Source organism: Rousettus aegyptiacus, unplaced genomic scaffold (genome assembly GCF_014176215.1).
Source record: "Rousettus aegyptiacus isolate mRouAeg1 unplaced genomic scaffold, mRouAeg1.p scaffold_m13_p_2, whole genome shotgun sequence".
NCBI lineage: Eukaryota > Metazoa > Chordata > Mammalia > Chiroptera > Pteropodidae > Rousettus > Rousettus aegyptiacus.
In genome coordinates this window covers 107,686,537-107,697,265 of record NW_023416295.1, presented here as the reverse complement: position 1 = coordinate 107,697,265, position 10,729 = coordinate 107,686,537, and the positions used below count along the sequence as shown (strand labels likewise).

At 33.6% G+C, this 10,729-nt stretch overlaps 1 pseudogene; it reads left to right on the top strand.

Annotated features, from left to right (window-relative positions):
- The first annotated feature begins 2,904 nt into the window (after nucleotides 1-2,904).
- Nucleotides 2,905-3,023, top strand: LOC118614042 (annotated as a pseudogene).
- The last annotated feature ends 7,706 nt before the right edge of the window (nucleotides 3,024-10,729 follow it).

The window sequence follows — 10,729 nt, the reverse complement described above, 5'->3', positions numbered from 1 at the left end:
CAAAAACCAAAAAGGAAAAGTCCAGAACCAGATGGCTTCACCAGTGAATTCAACCAAACATTAAAAGAAGATTTAATACCTAGTCTCCTCAAACTTTTCCGAAAAACCAAAGAAGAGGCAATACTTCCCAAATCATTTTATGAGGCCAGTATAACCCTGATACTAAAAACCAGTAAACATAATACAAAAAAGAAAACTACAGAACAATATCTCTCATGAACACAGATGCAAAAATCCTAAATAAGATACTAGTGAACCAAATACAGCAACATATTAAAAAGATTATACACCACTATCAAGTGGGCTTCATCCCAGAGGCAAATTGATTAATGCGATACACCACATAAAGAAATTAAAAAATAAGAATCATATGATCATATAAATAGATGCAGAAAAAGCCTTCAACAAGATACAGCATCCATTTATGGTCAGAAGACTTCACGAAATCAGAATAGAAAGAAAGTAACTTAACATCATAAAGGATATTTATGATAAACCCTCAGCCAACATTACACTTAATGGCAAAAAACTAAAAACCTTCCCTCTAAGATTAGGAATACTGCAAGGCTGTCCACTATCACCATTGTTATTCAATATAACATTGGTGTTCCTAGTGAGTGCAATCAGACAAGAGAAAGATATAAAAGATATCCAAATAGGAAACGAAGAAGTCAAACTATCATTATTTTAGGATGACATGATTCTCTATATAGAAAACCCTAAAGACTTCACAAGAACACTACTAGAAACAATAATCAAATACAATAAACTTTAAAAAATCCATAACGTTCCTATACTGTAATAATGAAGTGTCAAGAAAAAAAAAGCGGAAAAAATAATTCCTTCTGTAATTACAACAGAAAGAATAAAATACCTAGGAATAAATCTAATGAAACATGAAAAGGACCTATATAATAAAATTCATTTTATGAATTTTACCTCAAAGGCAAGAGAAGTAAAAATAAAAATAAATGAATGGGAGTACATCAAACTAAAACATCTTCTGCTTAGCAAAAGAAACCATCCCCATGGTAAAGAGACAACCTTCTGAATGGGAAAATATATTTGCAAGCAATACCTTCAATAAGGGCTTACTATCCAAAATATACAAAGAACTCATACAACTCAATAACAGCAAAGAAAACAATCAATCCAATCAAAAAATGGGCAGAGGATCTGAACAGACACTTCTCCCCAGAGGATATACAAATGGCCAACAAATAAATGAAAAGATGCTCAACATCACTAGCTGTTAGGAAAATGCAAATGAAAACCACTATGAGATACCATCTCACACCTGTTAGAATGGCTATAATCAACAGGACAAGTAATAACAGATGTTGGAGAGGATGCAGAGAAATAGGAACCCTTATACACTACTTGTGGGACTGCAAATTGGTACAGCCACATTGGAAAACAGTATGGAGGTTCCTCAAAAACTAAGAATTGATCTACCATATGATCCAGCAATCCCTCTACTGAGTATTTACCTCAAAGACTTGAACACTCATATCCCAAAAGATATTTACACACTGATGTTCATAGCAGCATGATCCACAGTGGCCAGGACATGGAAGCAACTGAAGTGTCCTACGATAGATGATTGGCTAAAGAAGCTGTGGTACATATATACAATGGAATATTACTCAGTCGTAAGAAGAGATGAAATACTGCCATTTGTAACAATATGAATGGACCTTGAGATAATCATACTAAGTGAAATAAGCCAAACAGAAAAGGTTGAAAATCATATGTTATCAATTATATGTGGGATATAAACTTAAAAGCAACAAATTAACAGGACAAAGAAATAAAAACTTATGGACATGGACAATAGACTAGTGGTTACCAGAAGGGAGAAGGGAAGTATGTGTGGGAAAAATAAATAAAATGTTAAATAAATAAATAAATAAATAAATAAATAATAGTTTAAAAAAAAAGATTTAGATGACAGAAATATATCTCTCCCTACTAAAATTCTGGTAGCAGTAATGTCAGGAAAGGCATGGCAGCAAGCCAGTGGTCTTTGGCACCATTACACATGACCTCTCAGCATATGCAGGACAGAAGGAAACCCTATAGAGTCAAGCATTCTTCAGGAATTACAAATTAATCAACAAATACTTGGAGGAAAGGCTTTCCTGATATTGTCCTCACTCTATCGAAGATGAATCACACATCCATATATATGAGGAGAGAAAAGAGAAGCTTGTCTATTTGTCATTTCACGGCAATATTTTTTTTTAATTTTATAAAATCAAATTGAAGTTCCTAGTCCACACAATTTACCTTAGAAATAATAGCTATCTAGCTAGCTAGCTAGCTAGATGATAGATAGATAGATAGATAGATAGATAGATAGATAGATAGATAGATAGATATAAATAAATAGATAGGAAAAAGTAAACCACAGGGCAAGTAACTGTCTTTTCATCTATCTTTATACTTCTAGGTCCTAATTTTATTTTCAAAGCCCAACCCAACTGCCTCCCCTCATCAAATTATAATGGACGTTCTGTCTAAACTTTCTTCTGTTTGTTTGTTTGCATTTATTTATTAATTCTTCCTATGTTATAAGTTATTAAGTTATTTATGTGCATGGCCTATTACCCTCATATATAATTTTTTGTAGATAGGGTTTATGTATCATTAATTTTTACACATACTAATCAATTAACCAATATTTGTGAAAAGAATGAGGATTTGAAAAATATGAGCAAGTCAAGTTTTGTTTTGTTTTTAAATAGTGTTGCATAACAGAAGCATGGTAATAAGGAGAATTTCCACCTATGTAGGACTCTTTTCAGAGTACAAACAGATCACTGTTACAAGTTGAAGTTTTAAAAATTAAATTCTACTTCCTAAGGACAAATAAGTTCTAAAGTAGCAATGTAAATCTTCAGAATCTACAGACATTTTACCCTGAACATGCCCAATCTCGTCTGATCTCAGAAACTAAGCAGGGTCAGGCCTGGTTGGTAGTTGGATGGGAGACCACATAGGAATAGCAGGTGCTGTAGATGTAAAAATAAATAAATAAGCAAATAAATAAGTAAGTAAATAAATAAGAGGAATCTTCAGACATGATTTGATAAACAGTTATCAAGATTTCTCTAAGAACTATAGTTTATATGTTTGCTTATATTTTGCAATTATAGAAATGACACCTTTGGGGATCATAATAAAACTCTGATAGTTTTAAAGAGAATTGGAAAAAGGGTGAAATAAGAATTTTTCTCAGTCTTTATGTAGACACGAAGTTTATTACTTATTTGCTATATCTAGCATTAAATATAAAATCGGAAAGATATAGGAGGTAATAATTCAATGTTATACCCCCAATTTGTAAAGAAACCAGACTGTAACTATTGGGATCATAACAGAATATGACACATAAACTCAGAGATGTAATACAAAATTGAAGTTTTATTTGTTTATTGAGAAAAATATAGAGGATGTTTCAGCCACATAAAAATTTAAAAGCAAAGAAATGCCATGAGTATTAGGTCATTAAGAGTTGTAGCATTACCATGTCATACCATACACTAATCACCACAAAATCCTCTCTTTCACACACACACACACACACACACACACACACACACACATACACACACACATACACAACCAAATGATGAGCACAAATGTGTAATACAAAGAACAAAGCTAATAACAAGAAAATATGTTATTAAGATAAAATACTGTGTGGTGTACAAAACTTATTTGACTTGTTCTCAATCCGGGGCATTCAAAAATTGATTATCTAATTTGGGAATTATCCAGAAAACTCCCTTCTATTTTCTTTGGCACTTCTATCACAAACCAAAAATGGGTAGGAGTGGCGGTGGGAACAGAAAATAATTCCACCTAGCTTCATTGCAACAAATTTGTTAAATACTGTTGGGAGGGAAAATTGAAACTTGTAATTAAATTAGTGTTTTTGATTACCAGTGGATTTTATTTTTTCTCACTCTGAACTCAATTATCCTGGATAATTGAGATCCATAGTTACGGCATTAAAAAAAAAAAATGTTTCTCATCAGAGTCATTTTGGAGGAGCAAGAAAACTGAGGAAATTGAAAATCAGACAACCTATCTTCAGTCCTCCCACTCCCACATCTGCCCCAGCCTCACCATTTTTACCCTTAGGAGGCTGCATGAAGCTTTCTCCTGTACACAAAGTGAGAAATAGAGCATGATAAATATCATCTGTGCACTTCAGAACTGTGGGTTACCATAGTAGCAAAGCACTTCAGGTGTACTGCTGTAATGTGTTTGGAATTGGAATTAACCTAAAGAACCTAATGCTGTTTCTCTCCAACCAAAAAAAAAAAAAAAAAAAAGAAAGAGCTTGCAAGCTTGCAAATAAATATATAGCTGCAGGGCTTCGCTTAGAGTGAAAGTTTTTAGACTGTTTGCAATGAAAACAATTGACAGAAAAACCCATGCACTTACACTTCTACTAAGAAAAATATGAGCATTTAGTTAGTTGAAGAAAATCTAAAACTGTCAAGAAAGCAACTTTATGACTATAATCCCTGTCTTGCTGAGAAATCCTGCAATGCTTTCATCAAGGACATCATTTTTTCAGATGCTCTGTGAACCATCCCACTCTAGTAATTATCTGCTGCTAAGTAGGTTCTTTGCATTTTATTCAAGGATATCCCCATAAAACCCAAACAAGATGACTAAAACAGATTACTTATCATTGATATGTTTTGAAAGTAATATATAACAAATTCCATTTATTCCCTCAATTTTTCTCTAGGAAGATTATACCTAAATCTAGAAATTCCTGTGGCATCTTCAAGGTCAAATGACATTTTGTAGAATAAGAAATCAGTTTTTCTGAAAAAAGGATACAGGTTTTGGTTTCTCTGGCATTTTTTTAAAAAAAAAAAAAAAAAAAAAAAAGAGTCTCTCTACTTGGTGACATTACCTTAAAAGATATTTATGATGATAATTTGACTCATTTTAAGAATTTCAAGCTTTTTTTATTATAAAACAAATTAAATTATTTAAGAGTATTTTATTCTAGTGTTTTGAAAATTTGGGAAGATCATACGATTTATAACATAACCAGAATAACTGAGTAGCCAAATTATTTAATTTCCAACCATGCTAGATAATAACTGAAATTGATTATAATTATCTCTCTAGATTAGTCATTGGTGAGTTGATTAAATTTGTAATCATTATGATTTGGACTTGTTTGAAAATTTATTAAATGCCTTTAATATGTCTGATCTAATATAGTAGTCAGCTAACTTGTATGTACTGGACAGTATCCTAGGACTTCTACCTGATAAAGTGAAGTTCTGTTAAGAATATATTATTTCCTTTCTTCTGATTTTCCTGCTTTCTTTCCTTTGTCCCTTCTTCCTTAACTCCCATCCTGTCTTTATTTGGTCTTTCATTCACATGTTCAAATTTTAAAATTTGGTTAAAAAATCTATCTGTTAAGCTCTGGTAAAGGTTAGGATGAAAAAAAGAGAGAGAGAATGAAATCTATCCTTAAATTTAGAGGTATCCATGCCCTAATCTATAACCTGTAAATATGTTACCTAACATGGCAAAAGGACTTAGCAAATGTGATTGACCTTAGAAATCTTGACATGAGGAATTACTTTAGATTACCTGGTTTAAGCTAGTTTGATCACATGGATCTTCAAAGTAGAGAATCTTTAGGTTACAATTAGAGAAAAATATGATATCAGAAAAACAGAAGCATGAGGATGCAACACTCTGTTGCTAGTTCTGAGATGCCCTAGAGTTTCCAGAAATAAGTCAACACCTTGATTTTAGCTCTGTGATAACAATATTGGACCTCTGATCTATAAAGCAACTCTAGGATAAATTAGTATTGCATTAAGCCACTAACTTTGTGGTAATTTGTTTTTGGCAGCATTAGAAAACTAGTACAAAGGGATTGTAATCTACTGGATAACAAGAAATATAACATATTAAAGTGTGATGTGGTAAATGCTTCAGGAATTGCATGAACACAGAACTGTGAGTGTATTAGTTTCCTGGGGCTGCCATAACGCAGTACTACAGATGGAGAAGCTTCTACAATAGAAATTTATATTCTCACAGTTCTGAAGGCTAGATGCCCAAGATCAAGGTCTTAGCACATCTGATTTCTTCTGAGGCCTCTTTTGTTAGTCTGTAGTTGGCTGCCTTCACACTGTGCCCTCACTCGATCTTCCCTCTGTGTGTGCATGTCAGAGTCCTAGTCTCCTTTTCTTTCAAGGACACCAATCATATTGGAATAAGACCCATACACATGACCTCATTTTGCCTTAATTACCTCTTTAAAGTCCACATCTCCAATATAGTCACATTCTAAGGGATAATACTTCATCATATGAATTTAGGAAGGGCACAGTTCAACCTACAATGATAGGATTAGTGAGTGAGAAATAACTTAGAAAACATTTCATAAAGGAGATTAGATATTTAAACATGCTGCTATTTTTCAGACAAAGAAGAGGTAGAAGAGCATTAAGCTTGGATGAACTACCAAATGCAAAGACATGGATTCTTCAAAACTGCTACTCTTCTTTGATACAAATATTTGACCAAGAGTACTAGAAGAATATAAATTTCAAAGTGAAATTTCCTCCATCTACTCTTTACCCTCTGACTTCAAAGATAAAACCACTATTAACATATTCTTGTGTATTCTTCCATATGATTTTAATTCACTAGCAAGCACGCGTTAATTTACAAAAACAACAACAAAAACATATACAGTACTGGGCTACTTGATTTTTTAATTTTAAAATATGTACTAGTTATATATCTATATAATTATAATGACTATGTACTATTCCATTTCAGGAGTACACCATAATTTATCTACTCCCATATTTATAAGTATGTTTTCCTTCTGCAAATAAAGCTGCAATAAACATTTCCTATACATCTGTCTTTGTCTATAGACTGGTTTATTAAATAGGATGAACTTAATGGTTGCAGACAGAAAGATTGTTTTGTTACTGTTGCTGGGTTTTTGTTTGTTTACTACAGCCTTTAACAGGGGTTCTCAAAGCATGGTTCCTAAACTATTGCTATTAATAAACATCACCTGGAAATTTATAAATACAAATTCTCAGATCCCAGAGATCCTCCAAGAACTACTGAATCAAAACCCCTGGGGATGGGACCTGAAATTTGTGTTTTGCCAAATCCTCCAAGTACTTCTGAAGCATATTAAAGTTTAATAATCACTGCTCTGGTACCTCCCTCATTCCTACTCCTTGAAGACATCTCAACCAGGTCTCCTAGGTTTCTCATATTGTTTAATTTCATTATTTATTTTTAGGCATTAAAACATCTCATGGAAATTGAACAGAAATTTCAACTTCATAATCAATTCAAGGCCTAAACCATACCTTAGTAAGTAAGGAAAGGGAAGATTTTCTATTCTAGAAATTTTATTTTTCTTTTTTCTTTCAATTTTCATTACATTTTGGTACTTTTAGATATCTCTTTCTTCTCTGAAATCCTAAAACCTGGGAGTAGAGCTGGGGAAAAAAGAAACCATCTCTTAAATTATTAGTGTTGTTGTACTCCAGCCATTAGAATCTTTCACGAGGTAGGCACTCACATGTGGATTTTCTAAAAGACCTTCACAAGCATCTCTAATCTTCAGAGTTCCATAAGAGTGGTCATGCACTCTCTGGTTGTCCTCTTGTAGCTCCCCACTCCATCAGCCCCCATCTCTTGCCTCTTTAGCCCCTGCCCTTGGCAGTTTACTGCACAGCCACTTATTTCTGAAGTCCTATTACTTCCAAAATATGCCCTCTTAATTGCTATGAGGTTGAAATGGCTCAAACTTGATTATCTTCCACAGCAATCGATTAACCCATAGCAAATTCATGAATCTGTGTCATGTTGATTGTTGGAAGTAAAGATGATTCTTCTATCCTTTTTCTTTGCCAGTTGTTAGAGTTTGAGAGGTCCTAATAAAAAGTGATCCTTTGTCCATCTGAGATAAAATCAAATGCAATAGATATACTAAAAAATGGAGATGGAGATTAGATACTAGTGTTATTATTGATAAAATATTATTTGCAGGAAATAACTTAGAACTCTGTCCATAGGACTTGCTAATACATCACCTCCAAATGAGATGGAATTAGCTATCTAGTCATAGATACAGCTGGAAAACTGTAGTACTCTCCTCCCAAGAGAAGCCTCTTTAATCCTTGGGAGACAAGTAAATGATAAGGCATGCTTCTGATGGACAAGCTGGCTCTCAAAGAATGAAGAAAGGTAAAAACTGAGCCAGGGTAGTCAGCTCCTTTTCTCAGACTCATGAGATAAATTCTCTTTTCCAGTAAAGAAATGAGTGAGCAACGAAAAGAAAAGCAAGACTTTAGTCTAGCTCAGTACCGTCCAAAAGAAATAAAATATGAACCATAAATACTAGCTGCACACACAATTTTAAATTGTCCAGTAGCCGCTTTATAAAAGAAAATTAAAAAACAAGGGAAATTAATTTTAGTAATTTTTTTACTTAAAGTACTTTAAAATACTGCTATTTCACCATGTAATCAATATTTTAAAATTGATATATAATACTCCTTTTTATATTAAGTCTTCAAAATCTAATGTGTATCTGACACTTTCGGCACATTTGAATTAGGTCTAGTCACATTTCAAATGTCCAGTTAAAGCTATGTGACTCCTGGCTTCCATATTGGACAGTGCAAGTCGTTTAACACTTTCAACATTAAACATAAAAAAGAAAGTGTTGTGATGTGTTCCAATCCAAGACTCACGGAGCCAATTGAGATTAATTATGAGCCTTTATTAGCCGGCCAGCGACTGACTCTTCCCACTAGAGAGTCAGCCCCGAGCTTTCAGAGGAGGTAGCTTATAAAGCCTAAAACCACATCAAACAAGCAAGCAGGTTTACAGAAGCAGAAATTAGCCATTAGTATATCTTTGCATGAGACATCTCCTAGAACTACACCCTAGTTATACGTTAAGCAGATTATAGAAGCAGAAGTTGGCTGTTATTGTCTGGTGCAAAAATATTGTTTCTGGGGGACTCTTAAATCTTATAGCAAAACAGGGCCTGGTAGACAGTTCTGCTATCTGCATCCTGGTGGTGATATTGTTGTTGTTATTTTTTCTTCTTCTTGGGAGCTGGCACCTGAAGATATCACTACTCACTGTCTTGCCCTAATAACTAATTTACTGGAGAATTTTTCACTCTTACAAAAGGATTGTAAGCTTTCCCTACCATCAGCCAATTTCCATATTGCAGAATTTTCCAGGCATAAAGGATACATAGGTTTCTCTAATCATGGCATGGAAGAAAACTGTCTTATTTGTTTAAGTCACCCTAAGTCAACTTTTCTCTTACTTGCTGCCATAACATTACTATACGATCCATCCATTGCCAGAAGCCTCTAACAAATTGTTTTATACCAATTTTTTAAATTAATTCCCCCCACCAGTTCCACCCCTGACCTATGGATGTTGCCATCTCCCCTTAAGAATTGTATCTCTGAAAGCCGGACGTCTCTTCCCACACATTCTTGTGCAAGGAGGGGAGGGGGGTAAGGGCAATATTTTCTTCTTGCAAAGCAAATGTTTTTGTGTTCAATTGGGTCATGAGAAAAAGTCTCTTAATTTTGAAAATTTCATCATTTTTTTCATTTGTTATACTTACATGTGAGCTGAAAATATATTCAAAGAGATTACAATTGATTATATGCTATTAGGCCAGAAATTAAACTTTTACACTATTAGTAGTCAGACATATTCAATTTATCTATGGATTCAGAGTCAGCATTCATGCCAAATCTGTTTTCAAGCATAACTTATAAATATATCCAATTATCTCTTTAAGGGTATCACTGTGTTCTTAGAATTTTACATTATCTTATATTAACAACATTTTGCATAAATTTGAGATGTTTGAAATGTGATTATTCTGAAAGTGTGATAAGATTTTCTTAGTAATATTGTAATTATCACAATCAGAACCTCATCCCAGCTGATTGTGATGAGCATGCAATCAGCAACAACAATGTAGAAATGGCCTGTTACATCATCAAATATTGAACCTGTATAACAAATGGAAGTTCCTCAGGAATGTCTCTGTGAGGAAGTTAGGCCTTGTATATGAGCCCTCCTACATGGACCTTTGTTATTTCAGAATTTCCTTCAAGTTTTGTCCCCGCATCATCGGTATCTTGAACAGGGAAAGTTCCAATAAGTACCTCAGATTACAGAATGAAACATATTCTCTTTCCTCTTCCTCTTAGTCTGTTAGCTTAGGGGCTGGACTTGCCCACACATTTTCTTTCTTTTTTTTTTTTCAATTATAGTTGACATTCGATATTATTTTCTATTAGTTTCAGGTGTACAGCATAGTGGTTAAACATATAATTTACAAAGTGATCCCACCTGGCATCATATATAGTTATTAAAATATTATTGATTATAATTCCTATGCTGTACTTCACATCTCTATGACTATGTTGAAACTACTTCTTAATCCCTTTACCTTTTTCACTCAATCCCACAACCTTCCTCCAATCTGGCAATCAACAGTTTGTTTTATGTATCTATGAGCCTGTTTCTGTTTTGTTTGTTCATTTATTTTGTATTTTAGATTTCACATAAAAGTGAGATCATATGGTATTTGTCTTTCTCTGTCTGACTTATTTCACTTAGCACAATATTCTCTAGGTCCATCCATGTTGTT